The 20,365-nt window shown below is 40.9% G+C and overlaps 1 pseudogene across 1 annotated transcript; it reads left to right on the top strand.

Annotated features, from left to right (window-relative positions):
* Positions 1 to 1,219: 1,219 nt before the first annotated feature.
* LOC104670776 lies at positions 1,220 to 20,267 on the top strand (annotated as a pseudogene). The gene is made up of 7 exons (XR_004060061.1): positions 1,220 to 1,442; positions 1,814 to 1,882; positions 4,165 to 4,233; positions 6,825 to 6,859; positions 14,640 to 14,675; positions 18,393 to 18,684; positions 19,010 to 20,267. The product of XR_004060061.1 is annotated as an arf-GAP with GTPase, ANK repeat and PH domain-containing protein 5-like (transcript).
* Positions 20,268 to 20,365: the final 98 nt, after the last annotated feature.

Genomic DNA, 20,365 nt, shown 5'->3' with positions numbered 1-20,365 from the left:
ATCTCAACTCCTGTAAAATCTGTAAATGAGATTGTTTCTGAGGGTTAAATGAGCATAACACAGTGGGGACACTGTCAGGCACATACTACTTGCCAGATGTCAAGTATTCATCTTTATTGAATTAGGACTCTGGTAACCCACTTTAGACTGCGGTAACCCACTTTATGGCTCTCGATTTTGTGTGACGGAATTATACTTAGTGCTTTGTTAGTAAAAGAAAGAAAATCTGAAAGTCCCTGCCATGGAAGGAAGAAATAGCGGGAAGAAAAGGGAGTTGGTAAGTTTCAGCATTTCAGAGCCTGGAGGGACACGTTAGTTTTCTATTTTATGGAGAAGGAGGTGGAGGCAGGATGGGTCCTAAGGTGTCATTCAAGACACACAGCCGTAACTCTTTACTGAGAGTAGAGCTAGGGCCCCAGGGATTGCTGTGGTCAAGTTGCAGACAAAAACAACCACTCATTGGAAGACAGGAGAGGAGTGTTTAGTTACAAAAGCAGTCAACCATTCAGGTGTATCTATATTCAGTCAGCAAATAAAAGTTGTTCAACTTCGTTGCTAATGGGACCCACTTTACTGAGGCTTTGTATAGAACTCATAGAGGAAGATGGCTTCAAGTAACGAACTACCCTATGCTTTTCTTAGGTCTAAAAAGCTCAGGAAGCTGGTGATGAATGAAAACCTTAGTCCCACTGACACTTTACGAGGGGCCAGGAGAGCAGCAGCATCATAAGCCACAGGGTGGGGCAGCCCAGGCAGGGGCATTCTGAGCTGTTGGGGAGGGGTGGCAGCCAGGGTGGGGCACTGTGAGCTGTCGGGGAGGGCGTTGTGAAGTGTGGGGTGGGGCATTGTGTGCTATATGCCTGGGCTCCCACCTGGGCCAGTGGGCTTCAGTCTGTAGGTGACTACAGAAGGAGGAGGAGCTCTGTCTGTTCTCTCTTCAGGCAGTTGTTGTGTCTCTCAGCGCTTGTTGGGTTCACAACCTATTAAATAAGGCAACTGGTCTTCACCCTCCCAGACAAGTCAACTCAGGGGAGGCGGCAGGGTGCGGGCCTTGGTCCGCAGCCCTAGCTGGGGCTGGGGCCTGGCTGTGAGGTGGGCAGGAGAGCAGCAGGCAAGACCATCTCTGCAAGTGCAGCATAGCCTCGGCCTAGGACAGCGGGAGTGCGTGGCCAAAGCTGTGAGCAGAGGCACAGGTGGTGGCAGACAATAGAGACGCCCCATGGGGAACATACTGACCTGTTGTGTGTGCCCCAGGGACAGCCACGAGTTTGACCAGCAACAGGGGTCAGTGTACCCCTCTGAGTCCGAGATCCATGAGGCAGGATCTGGGGACAGGATGGCAGGAGCGCCCATGGCTGCTGCTGTACAGCCTGCTGAGATGACTGTTGAAGTTGGTGAAGACCTCCACATGCACCACATCCATGACCGGGAGATGCCTGAAGGTAAGGAGGTGACGGGTGCCATCTGCCTTCTGCTTGCCTCTGGCTGCTGCTGTCCCCAAGGTTCCCTTTGAGGCATCGCCCACTTCAAGCTCCTTTCTGCCTGTAGTCAGCTTTCCCGGGGCTGCCCAGGAGCACAAGCTGGCTCTGCCTTGCATTCCCACCCCTTAGTCTTTCCCCACCAAATCCAGCAGTTTCTTTTCGCCTCCCCTCCCAGTCGCTCAGTTCTTGCTCTCTCATCTCATTCTCCCAGGCTGGCATGGGACTATTTATTTATGGCTCTTCTTGTCGAATAAGCAGCAGTTGAATAAATGAGTTGATAAATTTTTATAAATGGTTACATCTTCTTTTCTTTTCTCCCTCTATACATATAGCTTTGGAGTTTAACCCTTCTGCCAATCCAGAGGCAAGCACAATATTCCACGGGAACTGTCAAACAGATGGTGAGACAACATTGTCTGTATCTCTGTGTATTATCCTGTGGGACTTTGTTGAGGCTTCTTTGGACTATTCTCTTCCTTTTCTCAATAAAAACTCAAATATCTCAACTTTCCAGTACCCATCTTATTTTTTCTTTGTACCTATCCAGATGGTACCTAAGTGAAGGAACCAGGTAAGTGCCTAATTGTTTCCTTTGTTAAAGTAGCTAAATCTCAAGACAATTCATATTCAGATATTTGGGGGTTTCTTGTTTAAAATCAGAATGGAGGTTGCCATGGGAGAGGCTATATGGTACTCTTAATGGGCTGCTGTAAGTTACCTTGATAGAAGCTGCTTAGTTTCTTCTGACTGTAATTTGAACGCAGAAGGAAAAAGAAAAAAGAAGAGTGCTTAAAATAATTGTGAAACAGTGTGAAACGTCCTGGTCAGGGCTGCAGAAAAATGGTTGTGTGTGTGTGTTTGGGGTTTCTCAAAGGAGTTTACCTATGAGGCTCTGATTACTTTAAAATTCTTACTTTAACACAAAATGTGTCTTCCAGATTTATTCCGGTGACTTAACAGACTTTATTTACCTCCTTGTTCTAAAAGATGTGGGGATTGGGTCATGGTCAAAACTTTCAAAAGACATGAAATGTCAATGTAGACTTTTCATGTGTAATCTAAAGATTGCAGGTTAAAGTCTCAGACCTTCCCTGTAAGAGTGTTTGTTGCTGTGGCTCCCGCTTTATCCTTTCCTTTCCTGATAATAGCATTTTGTTCAAACAGAAGAAAGTTGGAGTTTTGGCTGGGCATGGTGGCTCACGTCTGTAATCCCAGCACTTTGGGAGGCTGAAGTGAGCAGATCATCTGAGGTCAGGAGTTCGAGACCAGCCTGGCCAACAGGTGAAAACCCATCTCTACTAAAAAAAAATACAAAAATTAGCTGGACGTGGTGGCGCATGCTTGTAGTTCTAGCTATTCACGAGGCTGAGGCAGGAGAATTGCTTGAACCCAGGAGGCGGAGGTTGCAGTGAGCAGAGATTGCGCCAATGCACTCAACCTGGGTGACAGAGTGAGACCCCATCTCACCAAAAAAAAAAAAAAAAAAAAAGTTAGAGTTTTTCAGTCTCTACACTGCTGGGAGAGGCGGGGGATGGGAGGCGGTAGAAAATAGAAAACAGTTGATTTGCCTCCAAAATTTTGTAAAGAGATGAATCTAAGTAAAAGTTATTCTGGGTAATAATATAGTTCTTGAATAAAAACTAAAATTTTCAAAATAGAAAACGTTGCATCATAAAGATATTAAATCCAGTTGGCTTATTGGTTTCATTTAAATGCCAGAGATTCGTTACTGTAGAGGAAATGTCTTATAGTTCTTCTATCTAAACTTTGGTTGGGCTCTTAATTTTTTAAGAAGTAGAATAATTAAGACTCTTGATGAGTGTGACTTTGTAACTTGGAAGTACTATCCTCACTTTTCAAGATATTTAAGGATTGCTTTAGAACAAACAAATATATGAATTAATTGATTATACCTTTATACACAAAACATGTAAGTACTTGTGTAAACGTATAGTCTGCTTGGTGATGTAAGGAAAGGCTGATTGGTGTTACACACCAGTTAGTAGATGGGTAGTATTGGATGAGAGCCCAAAAATGGCTCTTTATTGTCATTCTTTAGGATTACAACACAGTTTATGTATGTTTCACTTGGCCCTTTCCAATACAAATAAGGCCTGTGTATGTTCTCCCTTTGTATTGCTAATGAAGAAATGAAGACTTAGAGATATCACATGACTATAGAAGACAGCTACTCAACAGAACTAAGGTTCTATGTCTCCGAATGATATGGAAGTGAAAGATATGCTGAATTTACTTTTAAAACTTTTTAAAACTCTAGAATACATCTTATACTTTGCCTATTAAATAGACCTGTCTTTTAAAACTTACTGCCATCTTGATTTATTTTATGCAAAGTTGATTTTACACAACTCAAAGCCAACATTTACCTCTTCTTCTTTTTTTTTTTTTTTTAAATAAAGGGGAGTGTCACTATGTTACTCATACTGGCCTCAAATTCCTGACCTGGGTTCAAGTGATTTTTCCACCTTAGCCTCCTGAGTAGCTGGGACTACAAGCATGTGCCATCTTGCTTGGCTCTCTCTTATGTCTATACATTCATTTCAGTGGATAAGAATAAAAGTAGAGGTAGTGAAATAGCCTAAATGCAGCGGTCGAATAAATGAGTTGATAAATTTTTATAAATGATTACATCATTTTTTCTTTTCTCCCTCTATACATACAGCTTTAGAGTTTAACCCTTCTGCCAATCCAGAGGCAGCCACAATATTCCAGAGGAACTCTCAAACAGATGGTGAGACAACTTTTTTTTTCTGCCAAGAGAAAGAATAAAAGCTTTTGTTTGATCAGGTTATAGAAAGTATTTAGAAAAAACTCATATTGGTTTAAATTTTTCACCTTTTCACATGTTCACTTGTCTTATTTTAACGTCTGATATACTTTCCTTTACTTGTTATCATGTTAGTGAAAACATGTAACCTTTTTGTTTATACATTTTGCCATCTTTTTATCAACACAATTAATGTGTCATGTGATGGAGGAGTCATGGATTTCTCTTTATAATTCTTGGATTTATCTTTATTTATAATTCATGGATTTATCTTTATTTATAGTCCCTTTTCCCTTGCTCCAAAGAGTACATTTTAAAGATGAATGATAGAACTTAGGCTTCAGCTTGGTTTTCATTTAAACAAATTAAAAAACGTAGCTGTTTATCATCAGGGATTGAATATGTGATTTGGGCCTCCTCTCACATAGTCCTCTGACCACATTCATTTACCACATCCAAGTTCATACTACTCAAAACTTTTAGGTTACTAACCTTTTCATTTGATGTAATGTCAATTTAAACATGCCCTACACCTGCTTATTTTCTCAGTGTTATGTTAAATCCTCATTTATTTGCCAAAAAGCCATACACAGCCAAGTTTTCCAGTTGACTTAAACAGCAGGAATACAAGTGAGAGTTCCTATAATAATATGTGAAGTAACGCAGCACAGTAAAACATGGGGGTTTGTAAACCTTTGTTTTTATAGTTTGAGTAGACTTTGCCCATCTTGAGTCAGTTATTTCTGATTAGAATTTGTGTTCATTTTTTACATTACTATAAAGAGATACCTAAGCCTGGATAATTTATAACAAAAAGAGGTTTAATTGGCTCATAGATCTTCAGGCTGTACAAACATGGTTTCAACATCTGCTTCTGGTGAGGGCCTCAGCAAGCTTACAATCATGATAGAAGGCAAAGGGAAAGCAGGTGGTTCCACACTGTGAAAGAGGGAGGAGAGAGGGGAAGGGGGAAGGTATCACACTCTTTTTTTTTTTTTTTTTTTGAAATGGTGTCTCGCTCTGTTGCCCAGACTGGAATGCAATGGAGCGATCTCAGCTCACTACAACCTCCGCCTCCCAGGTTCAAGCAATTCTCTTGCCTCAGCCTCCCGAGTAGTTGGGACTATAGGCGGGCACCGTAACACCTGGCTGATTTTTGTATTTTTGGTAGAGATGGGGTTTCACCATGGTGGCCAGGCTGATCTCAAACTCCTGACCTCAGGTAATCTGTCTGCTTCAGCCTCCCAAAGTGCTGGGATTACAGGCTTGAGCCACTTCACCTGTCCAGTACCTACGCTCTTTTAAACTACCATAATGAGAATTTGCTTATTACCATGGGAATGGGACCAAGCCATTCATAAGGAATCCCCCAAGCACGTCCCACTAGGCCCTATCTCCAACATTAAGGGTCACATGTTAACATGAGATTTGGAGGGGGAACATATCCAAAACATATCAGAATTGTATTTCCCAGCTCCTTCCAGAGCCATTGGCTTCTCTCACCTAGAGAGCATGGAAGTGGTAAAAGAAAAGCTATTCCATGTCCCTCACTCTTCAGTGGTAGGAACTTTTACCTACAAGGCCCTTCCAGCATCAAAGGTAGAGGCAGTGTAGGAAACAAAGCATGGCCCAAATCCCGCTTGGGGCTTTTATCATTCAGGCTTTTTTCAGGAAAAATAAAAATATTTATTGTGCTGCAGACACCATGTCCAATTAAGTTTGTATACTCATTTTACAATTAAAATTTAGGCCAGGCTCTGTGGCTTATACCTGTAGTCCCAGCTCTTTGGGAGGCTGAGGTGGGTGGATCACAAGGTTAGGAGATCAAGACCATCCTGGCTAATGCAGTGTAACCTCCTCTCTGCTAAAAATACAAAAAAAATTAGCTAGGCATGGTGGCACGTGCCTGTAGTCCCAGCTAGTCAGGAGGCTAAGGCTGGAAAATCACTTGAACCCGGGAGGCAGAGGTTGCAGTGAGCTGAGATCCCGCCACTGCACTCCAGCCTAGGTGACAGAGTGAGACTCTGTCTCAAAAAAAAAAAAAAAAAAGAAAGAAAAAAATTAAGATAGGTTACTTTCCAGTTGTATAAAGACCTTTTTTTTGTTTTGTTTTTAGTGACATATTAGTAGATAACCACTAAGTGTGGTTCAAGATGCTTACAGGGATTCTATAATTAAATTCTGATAATTAAAGTAATCTATGTGTAAATGCAGAATGAGAGAATACTGATGGATCATAGCTCATATATGCAACAGTTAAACTTTTTATTAGCTAAATTTTTCATATGGCCTAAATTTTTGCCCTTTTCTTTTGTACATGAGGATTCTTTCATTTGAATGTAATAGAAACAAAAAGTAAACTAGATGAAAAACTAAGTTTTTAGATTTTACTTTATGAAATTAATCATGCCAGATAATTTAAATTATAAATTATTGAAAATAATTTTTTAAATGTAATTTTGTGTCATTTTACATAGGAGTAATCAGTAAGATGTTAACAACTACTTTTATTTTATAGTATTTGTATCAGAAGTGACCAGTTTTTTTATTCTTAGTTGTAGAAATAAGAAGAAGCAACTGTACAAACCATGTAAGTAAACAGTCAAATAGTTAAGAAATTGATAGTTTGACATCAAAGTAGTCTCTCTTGATTTCTTTAAATTACAATGTGGACCCACTGGCGATAGCATGGACCTCTTTTTGTGGATTTTCTAAATCTCTTCTATTTTCCTAAGTATTTATCCAGAAAAGTATTTAGCTTAGGGTGTCCACCTTTTAAAGATTTCTGACATTTAAGTTAAATTTCAATAGTCTGGTTCAAAAGATCTGCTTTAAGGCTGGGCGTGGTGGCTCATGGCTGTAATCTCAGCACTTTAGGAGGCTGAGGCGGGCAGATCATCTGAGGTCAGGAGTTTGAGACAACCCTGACCAAACATGGTGAAATTCTGTGTCTACTAAAAATAGAAAATTAGCCAGGTGTGGTGGCGCATATCTGTAATCTCAGCTACTTAGGAGGCTGAGGCAGGAGAATTACTTGAACCTGGGAGGCGGAGGTTGCATTGAGCCAAGATCGTGCCATTGCTCTCCAGCCTGGGCGACAGAGTGAAAAAAAATCTGCCTTAAATATTTAATCTTATTTTTAATGAAATAACAAAAATAGAAAAGCTAAGTTAATTGCCAGCACTGTCTAGTTGACTTTCTATCACAGCAGGTAAAAGCATACCTTCCTCACTACACCAAGATCTTATTTTTCTCCCTCCTTTTCTTCCAATATTAGCACACTTTTTCATTAAATCAGTAATATTTACATAATTATGACTGCAAATATTATTCACTGCTAAGTCATATGGTATTTTCACTGTGTCTCTGCATTACATGTCCTTCATCCTGTCTCTGAAATATCCTGTCTCACATAACTGCTGTCTTGTGTGGAATCACCTGAGTCCTAGATTCTGTGTTTCCTTCTGTCCTGTTATCCTCTCTAGTTGTACTTGAACACATTTTCCTGGGTGGAGATGTTTAGAGAGCTGGCCAGTCTTAAAATCCCTCCTCTTTGGTAGCGAATACATCTCTACGTTGAATCTAAATTTTATGGTTCTGAAGACGTTTTGCAGTTGTGCTGTCATTATAGTGTTGTTCTTGAATCTATTGCCAGTGTGTGATACACTATTTACAACCAGGTTTTAGGTATCTGTGGAAACTTTTTAGGATCTTGTCTCACTCTGAGGTTCTGAAATTTTATAATAACAGCATGTTGGGGATCTTTTCATTTTGTTGAGGCTACTAAACCTGAGACTATCTCTTCTTGAGATTTTTTTTTTTTTTAATTTTCTCTGTTACTTTTTTACTGATAGTCTTGTTATTCAGATGCTAGGCTGCTGAGACCAGTACACCTGCATTGGTTTTTAATTTTTTCAGTTTATCTTTTTCAGTTTATCTTTTTATTCTAGTTGTGGGATATTCTGTGACTTTATCTTCTACTATTTCTATTGAATTTTATATTTTTGAGAGTGTTTTTAAGATTTTTTGTTAACTTTTGCTCCTGGTTTTGACTGCTCCCATGAATTCCTTTTTTCTGCTGTTTTGATCTCTTTTGTTGGAGGCTTCCCTCCAATGTGTGGTGGTCCCTGGCCTGCTTTATTTGGAAGCAGAACTTCTGTTAACTGGTAGCACTCAGCGTGAGGTTTTGGAAGCCAAACTAGCTTTTCATCTGGGGGACCTCAGTGTATTATCTGGGGATCTTTACTTGAGACATTTCAGTTTCTTCTGAGAAGGATCTCCCAATTTCCTGCCTGGAAAGTAAAAGCATGACCACTTGCTTTCCAAAAGCAGAGTTAGCGAAGGAAGTTGGCGTTCCATTTTTGGTATACAGTTTTCTTTATATCTCAGGTTTAAGCCATGGTATCTCTGAGCCAGAAATACTCAGGTTTGATATATCCAGAGAACACACATCTAAGTTTCTTGTCAGATGGAAGTACAGGTGGACTTGGGGCTTTGGTTAGAGATTTTCAACTGACCTTGCTGGCTTTTGTTTTACATTTTACCTGACTTTCCAAAGTGCCATTTGCCTGTAAGTTCACAACCTGCCTTTAGTTCTGCAAGACTAACTGGCTCGCTTCGGTTCCAGTCATTTTCTGTAAGCACCAAAGTTGTGCTTCCGTGTTATTTACCAGTCCTTTTTCTACTTCTTATGTTTCAGCATTTATTAAAAATTATCTCTGTCAACCTTCTTTCCTGGTCATGTGTGTAACCTTTATTTTATGACTAATGAGACTTCCGGAGGGAGAGGAAATAAATTCGTGGTCAATCTGTTATATTTAATCCAAATTTAGGACCTATGTTTAAATCAAAGTCTAATTTTAGTGTAATTATGATTAACCCAGAGAATTTTTTAAATTAATGTATCTATAATAAGCATATTACACTTTTCTCCTAAGGCCTTGTTTAATATTTTCAAACTTTATCCACTGCCATATACTTCCCATTACTTCACAACAGAGATGGAGCTGTTTTCATGAACGCCCAAAGTGTTAGAAATATTTAAGTTAATTAAGATTTGTTCATTTTTAGCCTGGTCAACATAACAAGACCTCATGTCTACAAAAACGTTAAATAACAAATTAGCCAGGCCTGGTGGCATGTGCCTTTTGTTTTACCTACTCAGGAGGCTGAGGCAGAGGATCACTTGAGCTCAGGAGTTTGAGGCTGCAGTTAACTATAATTGCACCACTGCACTCCAGCCTGGGCAACAAAGGGAGACCCTGTCTCAGAAAAAGGAAAAAAGTTGTTAATTCTTTAAAAACATATCTAAAATTTGTCCTGCCCAAAAGGAGAGTGAAAAATGTAAACTTTAGTCTTTGTTTTATTTTATTTATGTTTGCTGAGAAAAATGCTGTACTTTATTTATGTATTATTTCCATGGGTTTTGGGGGGAACCGGTGGTATTTGGTTACATGACTAAGTTCTTTAGTAATGATTTGTGAGATTTTGGTGCACCCATCACCTGAGCAGTATCCACTGAACCCAATTTGTAGTCTTTTATCCCTCACTCTCCTCCCAGTCTTTCCCCCGACTCCCCAAATTCCATTGTATCATTCTTATGGCTTTGCATCCTCATAGCTTAGCTCCCATGTATGAATGAGAACATACAATGTTTGGTTTTCCATGCCTGAGATACTTCACTTAGAATAATAGTCTTTACTTCTATCCAGGTTGCTGGGAATGCCATTAATTTATTCCTTATTATGGCTGAGTGGTATTCCTTATATATATATAGGTGTGTGTATGTAGATCACAGTTTCCTTATCCACTCATTGACTGATGGGCATTTGAGCTGGTTCCATATTTTTGTAGTTGTAATTTGTTTGAGTTCCTCGTAGATTCTGGATCATAGCCCCTTGTCCAATGTATAGACTGTGAAGATTCCCTCCCACTCTGTGGGTTGTCTGCTTACTCTGCTGATTGTTCCTTTTCCTGTGCAGAAGCTCTTTAGTTAAGTCTCACCTGTTTGCTTCTGTTGCATTTGCTTTTGTTACATTTGCTTCTGTGTTCTTGGTCATGAAGTCTTCGCCTAAGCCAGTGTTTAGATGGGTTTTTCCAGTGTTATCTTCTAGGATTTTTATGGTTTCAGGTCATAGATTTATGTCCTTGATCCATCTTGAGTTGATTTTTGTGTAAGGTGAGAGTTGAGGATCTAGTTTCATTCTCCTCATGTGGCTTGCCAATTATCCCAGCACCATTTGTTGAATAAGGTTTACTTTCTTCACCTTGTGTTTTAGTTGGCTTTGTTGAAAATCAGTTGGCTATAGGTATTTGAGTTTATTTCTGGGTTCTCTATTCTGTTCTATTGGTGTATGTGCCTATTTTTATACCAGTGCCATGCTATTTTGGTGACTATGGCCTTATAGTATAGTTTGAAATTAGGTAATGTGATGCTTCCAGATTTGTTGTTTTTGCTTAGTTTTGTTTTGGCTATGTGAGTTCTTGTTTGGAGGAGGGCCCTACTCTTATGGAGAGGCATACTCTCTCATGAGGGGAATACTCTGCAAGAATTAGCATCTTGTAAGCAGTGGTGAATTCGACTAATTAGTGTACAAAAAAACATTTTTTGGTGTGGCTGCCGACAGAGATCCAAGAGGGTAGATGGAGTCGAGCTTGCTGAAGCAAGGAAAGAGAAAAGCAATATTCTAGGCAGAGAGAGCAGGGGTAGAGCAGGAAAATGGTTAGGTGCAGGCCAGATTTATAGAATGAAATTAATCAAGTTTTGAAATTGGAAAGTATTCTCTGAGAGTGTCATTTGAGTCGTGTCATGGCAGTCTTATTTAAACATGAAGTGAAAGTTAGCTTTTTAAGTTGTCATCTGTTTTCAGGGTGTGAGAGAATATTTAAGTGATACTCTTTTTATCCTCCACATAAGAAAGTAGGACTAGAGAAACCTATGGCTTCCTCACTTGTTGGTGGCCTAGCAGCCCCGGCACGCCGTTCTCCTGCCTCAGCCTCCTGAATAGCTGGGACTACAGGCTCCCGCCACCACACCTGGCTAATTTTCTGTATTTTTAATAGAGACAGGGTTTCACCGTGTTAGCCAGGATGGTCTTGATCTCCTGACCTCGTGATCTGCCCTCCTCGGCCTCCCAAAGTGCTGGGTTTATAGGTGTGAGCCACTGCGCCCAGCAAAGTCAACTTTTCTCATGATTGTTAAAGGTAATTCGTAAAATCCTTGTTAGGTTTGATGACAGGTACCACATTAAGGGCAGCATTTTATAACCCGTATCTTAGACAACGTCTCTGGAAGTTAAGAGCCTCCAATGGGTTTTCTGTAGAGTGCACATGATACCGCACTCAGGCAGTTCATGGAGTGTAAGAAGTATCTTAGTGGCCGGGCGCGGTGAGTTTCAGTCAACAATACAGCTCATGTTCGACAATATTCCTTGATGACAGCACAGCCAGCCATCCTTATCTTACAATGACAATAATATCGTGAGTACAACTATATTGCCAAGGGATAGATTCCTTTATTCTAAAATTATTTCAGCTATTTGGTTGTCCTCTTCAACAATCAGTTTAAGAAATTGGAGTCAACTATATATTGATATCCAGATTCTAAATATTAAGTATCAATTTATCTTTTAATCTTAGACACCATGGTGGAAGGAAAAATCAGTTAGCAGAGAAGCAATCCCAGAAAAAGTGTATCTTTTTGATACCTTTATGCCTTTAGACAATGTTGAACACAGTGAGAAGGATAGGTTCCCTTTATTGAATGTTTTTTGTGAAAACCTAGTTTTTCAATGCATTGTAGACCTAAATCAGTGTGCACTACTTTCTTTGGACATTAGCCTTGGAAGAAGGAACAACTTTTTTTCTTCTGGCACCACAGTGTATCTGCATTTGAATTTCTCCCATTGTGCATGAGCACCTCATGGGCCACAAAGATGCGCTTTGAGAGCACCCTGAGATGGAGTTTATTTTAAAAGGAACAACCAACACCAGCACCAGCTCCATAGGGGCTGTCCAGTGTACATTATTATCATCTCCTTGGGTTATGAGTGTTGAATTTTAGAACACAGTTTGGAAAGTGCTAATTTAGAATATTAATGTCTTTATCTTTAATTTTACTTTTCATTCTGTAAACATAATTAGCTTATAAACAATTTTGTTTCAAATGCACTAGCCTTTTTAGCTAATTCAATTGTCAGTAACTTTTATTTCAATGAAAAATGGCAAGTTTACACTCATAATAATGTCACTTTTCTCATTCCCTTTTTTTTTTTCTTTTTTTTTGAGATGGAGTCTCGCTGTGTCTCCCAGACTGGAGTGCAGTGGCATGACCTCGGCTCACTGCAAGCTCTACCTCCCAGGTTCATGCCATTCTCCTGTCTCAGCCTCCCGAGTAGCTGGGACTACAGGTGCCCACCACCACACCCAGCTAATTTTTTGTATTTTTAGTAGAGACGGGGTTTCACCGTGTTAGCCAGGATGGTCTCGATCTCCTGACCTCGTGATCCACCCGCCTCGGCCTCCCAAAGTGCTGGGATTACAAGTGTGAGCCACCACACCCGGCCTCTCCCTCCCTTTTAACAATAGTTGTGATGAAATTGTATTTGCGCAAAAACTGGACTCAAACTCTGTCTCAAGTCCTGAGCTTTGGGACCTATTGAGTAATCACTAAATGTGTGTAGTCAGCCGAGTCTCTTAAATCTTCGAGCACACATGCACCAAAACTACTTTACGTAGAGTCCCTGACTTATTTGAGTTCAAAAGATTTTCATGTGTTAGCATAAAATTCAAAAGTAGCTTTGAAGATTAATCTTTCTCAAACAAATTTCATGCTTTTTTCCTCATTATTCTACTTTTTAGAAGTCTACTTTTGAAAGTAAAGTAAGTTTTAATTTGCCATTAGCAAGTTTGAGAAATAATCATTTGGTATATTCACTATTGATGAAATAAAGGTTTATTGAGCAAATTAACAGAGCAAATTGGCTTCAAGAAAATATTTTGAAAAATGTTTATGATGAGTCAGTAGTGCAGTGTTGTCAGTGGGATAGGTGGAACTCACTGAGATCACTTATGCAAGGTTTTTTTTTTTCAAAATACATGTCTGCAAACACATGCATCTTCCCATCTTTACTTTCCCTCTATCTCTAGGCACTGAAAAGCCTTTTAGGAAAATAGGGATGGATGTGAGGCATCTTTATGTGAGGAAAAGCATCCCAGAAGGTTCTGATTTTCACCCCAGCTCAATCATTCCACACTTTGCTGCACAATGAAATCACCTGGGAAACTTTTACCAACAACCTTGATGCCCAAAGTCATACCCAGCACTCATTACATTAAAATGTCTCATGTTGAAGATGAGGCCGTTATTAAAGCTTCTCAGGTGATTTTAATGTGCAGCAAAGTTTGAGAGCCATGGTTTAGAGTTTAGGACGAGAAACTGCTCCTATTTGGTGAGACCTTGGGCAAGTCAGTTTTAAGGTTTGTTTCCCTGATCTGTAAAATGAGTGTTGAATTAAATGTCGTGTAGGGTCATTGGTCCTTTCCAGCATGTAACTTTAAATTCTGTAATTTTAAAATTGTTTTAGTGATGAAAACTACTTGAAGCATTATTGACATGTCCATCTTACATGCCAATGTTACAGCCTTTTAAAAAAGTGCTAATATTGTATAGACCTATTACTAAAATTGAGATTTGCCTTCCCTCAGTTATTTTGAGCCTCATTCTACAAAATTAGCTGGGCATGGTGGTGCATGCCTGTAATCCCAGCTACTCAGGTGGCTGAGGCAGGAGAATCGCTTGAACCTGGGAGGCAGAGGTTGTGGTGAGCTGAGATCGCACCATTGCACTCCAGCCTGGGCAACATGAGCAAAACTCCATCCCCCCCTCAAAAAAATTACCTGGGTATAGGTGGCGCAACCTGTAGTCCCAGCTCCTTGGGAGGCTGAGGCATCAGAATTGCTTGAACCTGGAAGGTGGAGGTTGTGGTGAGCCAAGATCGCACCACTGCACTCCAGTCTGAGCAACAGAGCGAGACTCTAAGTCAAAAAATAAATAAATACGTAAAATAAATCGCATGGGATGAAAGGCTTTGTGGGCAGAAGAGCATATAACAAGGAAATCTGTTATTATTTATATGTTATAATAGTCAACAGAAACACGTCTTCTAATAGCATATTGCCTTGCATTTTGGCTCTCATATTTTTACAAAAAACCAAGAAATGAAAACAAAGTGCACTTATGGTACTGTTCCGAACTAGAAGATATGAATTTCAGGGCCGCTAGGAGAGTTTCCTCTGCCCCCTTTTAAAAAATGTCTTCAGGCCTAACAAATGATAACATCTATTGTTATGAATTGTTTTTCCTTCCACAGAGTGACCTTGGAGATACATCATGATATCACACAAAGGTGAGCTTTTTAGAAACCTGTCTTGTTATTCTAGCTAATTACTTTGCAAGATATCAAGTTCAGTGTTAGGTCACAGCTCTAGACATCATAAGCTGTATTGTGTGTACTAAAATATCGAAGCAAATTATTAGTGTTTTCTTTGTTTCTTAAGACTCTTTAATTCTTAAATGATTGAGAATCTCAAAGAGTATGTGTTTATATTGATTATATTGATATTGACTGTGGTAGAAATGTAAAATTGAGATTTTTTTTTCAAAATCTATTTTCAGTTTAGATTTCACAGCCTTACCACTGTTGATATTATGAGCTAGATAACGCTTTGTTGTGAGGACTGTCCTGTGCATTGCAGAGAGTTTAGCAGCATTCATGGCCTCTACCAACTAGATGTCAGTATTAACCCATGACCCAGATTGTAACAACAGAAAATATTCCTTGAGAACAATATTTTTAACAGAAATTTCTCATTGAAAGGTAACTTTTCTACAACAAAAAGTTGAGTAAAATGTGTGTCATATATTTATATTATTTAAACTCTCTCCTGTTGAGCTTAATAAGAGACAACTGGATTCTCTAGATCTTTCTTTGCAATTTGCTTTAAAGAAGCAATAAGAGGCCAGGCGCAGTGGCTCATGCCTGCAATCCCAGCACTTTGGGAGGCCAAGGTGGGCGGATCACAGGATCAGGAGATCGAGACCATCCCAGCTAACATGGTGAAACCCCGTCTCTACTAAAAATACAAAAACTTAGCTGGGCATGGTGGCACACACCTGTAGTCCCAGCTATTCTGGAGGCTGAGGCAGGAGAACCACTTAAACTCAGGAGGCAGAGGTTGCAGTGAGCTGAGATCATGCCGCTGCATTCCAGCCTGGGTGACCGAGCAAGACTCTGTGTTAAAAAAAAAAAAAAAAAAAAAAAGGCAGTAAGCTGGCCAGGCGCGGTGGTTCACACCTGTAATTCCAGCATTTTGGGAGGCCGAGGTGGGCAGATCACTTGAGGTCAGGAGTTTGAGACCAGCCCGACCAACATGGTGAAACCTGCCTCTACTGAAAGTACAAAAAATGGCTGGACATGGTGGTGCATGCCTGTAGTCCCAGCTACGTGGGAGGCTGAGACTGGAGAATCGCGTGAACCTGGGATGCGGAGGTTGCAGTGAGCCGAGATCTCGCCATTGCACCCCAGCCTGGGCGACAGAGGGAGACTCTATCTCAAATATAGAAAAAAAGAAGCAATAAAGTGACCTAACCTCATGTAAATATGTAGTTGATAAAAGGTGTATTTTAAACTTTTCAGACAGTTGTGGGTATTCTTTAATACTAAATCAAAACTTCACAAGTGCTAGTTTCTTAAATTAGTTACAGTGGCATTTTCCATATTAATAAATTTGTTCCATCAGTACTCATTGACCTTTCTTGCACAGTAAATGGATCTTTCGCCCCATACTTGCATTTATAATATGCATTAGTTACTTGGAATATATTAGTTTATGTTTTATTATGTCAAAAATCACTTTTAGTTTAACCACCAATCTTACTTTAAAACGCCTTTAAGTATTGAAAAGCTGTCAAGCCTACAGTAGAAGGAACAAGTTTTTCAAAGTCCTCAGGAAAGCTTAAATTTTATCATTGGAAACAAATACTTATTTTCCTTGAAGTGACAACGTCTCACTTCATTTATTTTTGAGAATGATAGTTGTATTTTTTTTTAGACCGAATCTCACTTTGTCACTTGGCTGGAGTGCGTTGGCATGATCTCAGCTCAAGCAATCCTCTCACCTCAGACTCCTATGTAGCTGGGACCACAAATGTGTGGCACCATGCCAGGCTAATTTTCTTGTATTTTTGGTAGAGACAGGGTTTCGTTATGTTGCCTAGGCTGGTCTCCTTGAGGTCTGAAGGAGCTCAAGCCATCTGCCAGCTTTGGCCTCCCAAAGTGCTGGGATTTTACAGGCGTGAGCCACTGCGCTGGCCCGGTTGTAATTTTAAATAAAAACGATGTTCTGTGAAAAAAGTGATTTTTCAGTTCACAATTAAATCATGAATTCTAAAAAACAAAAACCAACATACTGCAGTCAGCAAAGCACTTCTTGTTAACTTTCCACTTATTCAGAATATTAAAGAGACATGTCAAGGTTTAATAACATTAATTTTTACTGCTTCCTCAAAGACATTCTTAAGTAATTCAGGCTATGTTTTTTAACTGTAGGGGTCAGTAAAGAATAGAATGACTACTAATGTAATTGGTACCACTGCCTTGATTTATGCTGAAAAACTAGCAGTTTTACCCACTTTTGCTTTTATACAATCGTGGTAAGTGTCAATGAAAAAGCAGGCAATGACTTTGTATTACTTTTATAAATTTTTAAATTTTTAATCAGCTTTCTCAGGTTTAATTAATATGATTCAGAACAGTGTTGGCCAGACACAGTGGCTCAGGCCTGTAATCACAGCACATTGGGAGGCCAAGGTGAGTGGATAACCTGAGGTCAGGAGTTCAATACCAGCCTGGACAACATGGTGAAACCATATCTCTACTAAAAATACAAAATTTAGCCAGGCATGGTAGCGGGCACCTGTAATCCCTGCTACTCAGGAGGCTGAGGTAGGAGAATCATTTGAACCCGGGAGGCGAAGGTTGCCATGAGCCGAGATCGCGCCGTTGCACTCCAGCCTGGGCAACAAGAGTGAAACTTGGTCTCAAAAAAAAAAAAAAAAAAAAAAGAACAGTTTTGACCTCTTAAGCCTTCTGGAAAGGGTCTTGGGGATCCCGAGAGGTCCACAGAGCCCATTTGGAGAACCACTGGTTTATCACACAGGCAAAATGCATTAGTTTTTACAAAGTTTAAAGTTCATCAAAGACTAGCCTCTTAAGAAGGCAGATGAGTTTTTAATTCAAACAACAGAAAATACATAAATACTTCACGAAAGTGTACTACAGAGAACTAAAGAGGAAGGAAGCTAGGAAATCTGAATCACGTTTACATTTATTAAAGTCATCACTACTACTTTGTAAAACATTCTTGTGTTTCAATGTGTGGTTAGAAGAGTGAAAATATATTTGGTTTATTGCCATTGCCTGTTAGGGAGAGTCAATACTTACAGGCATTTTCTGACTGGTTATCGTATAAAAGACTTCACAGTACAGGACATGATGTGCTGAGGAAGAAGAAGTCAGGAAACCCTCTGCAAGTCAGCATCCAGAAGAATTCGTAAAAACTGCTTTGGTAAACACCAAAGCACACAGGAGGCATTATTTTATAAACAAATGTTATAATAAGATACTAACAGTTTTTGAAGTAATGCACATTCTTATTTTATAGAGATGCAGATGGATCTTTGAGCATATTTGATGAACAGTTATACTCATTTATGTTAAGTGGCACTTTTATTGCAGTTGTATTTTCATCATACACTTGTATCTGTTTTAAAATCTTCCCCATTTCATGTTGCATTTAGCCATCTTAAGTGTTGTAAAAAGAATGTGCTGGAATAAGAACTGATCTGCAGTGGCCCAGAAAATGTATCTTTCTAAAAGGTAATTGTGAGCTGTCTATAGGACCCTGCAAGTCACTACCCAGTTCTTGAAGCCGGGATTACAGGTGTGAGCCACCATGCCTGGCCCAGAAAATGTATCTTTCTAAAAGGTAATTGTGAGCTTTCTATAGGACCCTGCAAGTCACTACCCAGTTCTTGAAGCCATTCCTCCTTCTGTTCCACACAGGTTTCCACCATGCACATTACCCAGACAAGAAATGGAGGTGGGAGTTTAAGTAACTATTCTTCCTCCATTCCATCGACTCCCAGCACCAGCCAGGAGGACCTTCAGATCAATGTTCCTCCCACTGCCAATACACCCACACCCGTTCTCAAGAAGTCCAAGTGCTGGTCCAAGCTGTTTACATCTTAGAAAGGGAGTGACCCAGACAAAGAGAAGAAAGCCCCGGAGAGTCATGCTGACACTATCGGGAGCAGCAGAGCCATCCCCATTAAACAGGGCATGCTCTTAAAGCTAAGTGGGGGCCGGGCGCGGTGGCTCAAGCCTGTAATCCCAGCACTTTGGGAGGCCGAGACGGGCGGATCACGAGGTCAGGAGATCGAGACCATCCTGGCTAACACGGTGAAACCCCGTCTCTACTAAAAAATACAAAAAACTAGCCAGGCGAGGTGGCGGGCGCCTGTAGTCCCAGCTACTCGGGAGGCTGAGGCAGGAGAATGGCGTAAACCCGGGAGGCGGAGCTTGCAGTGAGCTGAAATCCGGCCACTGCACTCCAGCCTGGGCGACAGAGCGAGACTCCGTCTCAAAAAAAAAAAAAAAAAAAAAAAAAAAAAAAAAGCTAAGTGGGAAATGGCTGAAGAAATTGAAAAAGAAATATGTCACCTTCTGTGACAATGGCGTGCTCACCTATTATTCAAGCTTAGGTGATTACATGAAGAATATTCACAAAAAAGAGATTGACCTTCAGACATCTACCATCGAAGTCCCAGGAAAGAGGCCACCCCTAGCCACACTGGTCTGCGCGCCCATTTCCAGCTCTAAAAGCAATGGCCTATCCAAGGACATGAACAGTCTATGTACCTCAGCCAATTCAGACACCGGGCTGGGTGACTCTGTATGCTCCAGCCCCAGTATCTCCAGCACCACCAACTCCAAGCTCAACCCACACCCCTCTCTTCATGCCAACAAAAACAAACACCGAAGGAAGAATAACACCAACAGCTCGAAAGACGATAGCCTGTCCAGCACTGCTGAAGAACAAGAAGAAAACTTTATCATTGTGTCCCTCACTGGCCAAACGTGGCACTTTGAAGCCACGTCGTATGAGGAGCGGGATGCCTGGGTCCAAGCCATCGAGAGCCAGATCCTGGCCAGCCTGCAGTCATGCAAGAGCAGCAAAAGCAAGTTCCGGCTGATAAGCCAGAGCGAGGCCATGGTCCCTGCAGTCCATCCGAAACATGCCGGGAACTCCCACTGTGTGGACGGTGAGATCCAGAATCCTAACTGGGCCAGTTTGAACTTGGGAGTCCTCATGTGTATTGAATGCTCAGGGATCCACCGTAATCTTGGCACCCACCTTTCCCAAGTCCGATCTCTGGACCTGGATGACTGGCCAGTTGAGCTCATGAAGGTTTTGTCATCTATTGGCAATGAGCTAGCCAACAGCATCTGGCAAGAGAGCAGCCAGGGGCGGATGAAACCCTCAGTAGACTCCACAAGGGAAGAGAAGGAATGGTGGATCCATGCCAAATACGAACAGAAGCTCTTCCTGGCCCCACTACCCTACATGGAGCTGTCCCTGGGCCAGCACCTGCTGCAGTCCACCCCAATGAGGACCTGTGGACAGCCATCCTGCTGCTGGCACATGGCTCCCAGGAGGAGGTGAATGAGACCTGTGGGGAGGGAGACAGCTGCACGGTGCTCCATCTGGCCTGCCACAAGGGGAATGTGGTCCTGGCGCAGCTCCTGATCTGGTACGGGGTGGACGTCATGGCCTGACATGCCCACGGGAACACAGCGCTGGCCTACGCCCGGCAGGCCTCCAGCCAGGAGTGCATCAACGTACTGCTGCAGTACGGCTGCCCTGACGAGCACATGTAGTATCTGTTTAATTTTATTTGACTGCAGTCTCCTTGGTGCAAAAACAAAATGGGGAAAATAAGAATAACTCAGAAATTCAAAAGGAAATCACAAATTCA

This window comes from Rhinopithecus roxellana, chromosome 11 (genome assembly GCF_007565055.1).
Source record: "Rhinopithecus roxellana isolate Shanxi Qingling chromosome 11, ASM756505v1, whole genome shotgun sequence".
Lineage (NCBI taxonomy): Eukaryota > Metazoa > Chordata > Mammalia > Primates > Cercopithecidae > Rhinopithecus > Rhinopithecus roxellana.
The sequence above is the reverse complement of the archived record's forward strand: the minus strand, read 5'-3'. Positions and strand labels throughout refer to the sequence as shown.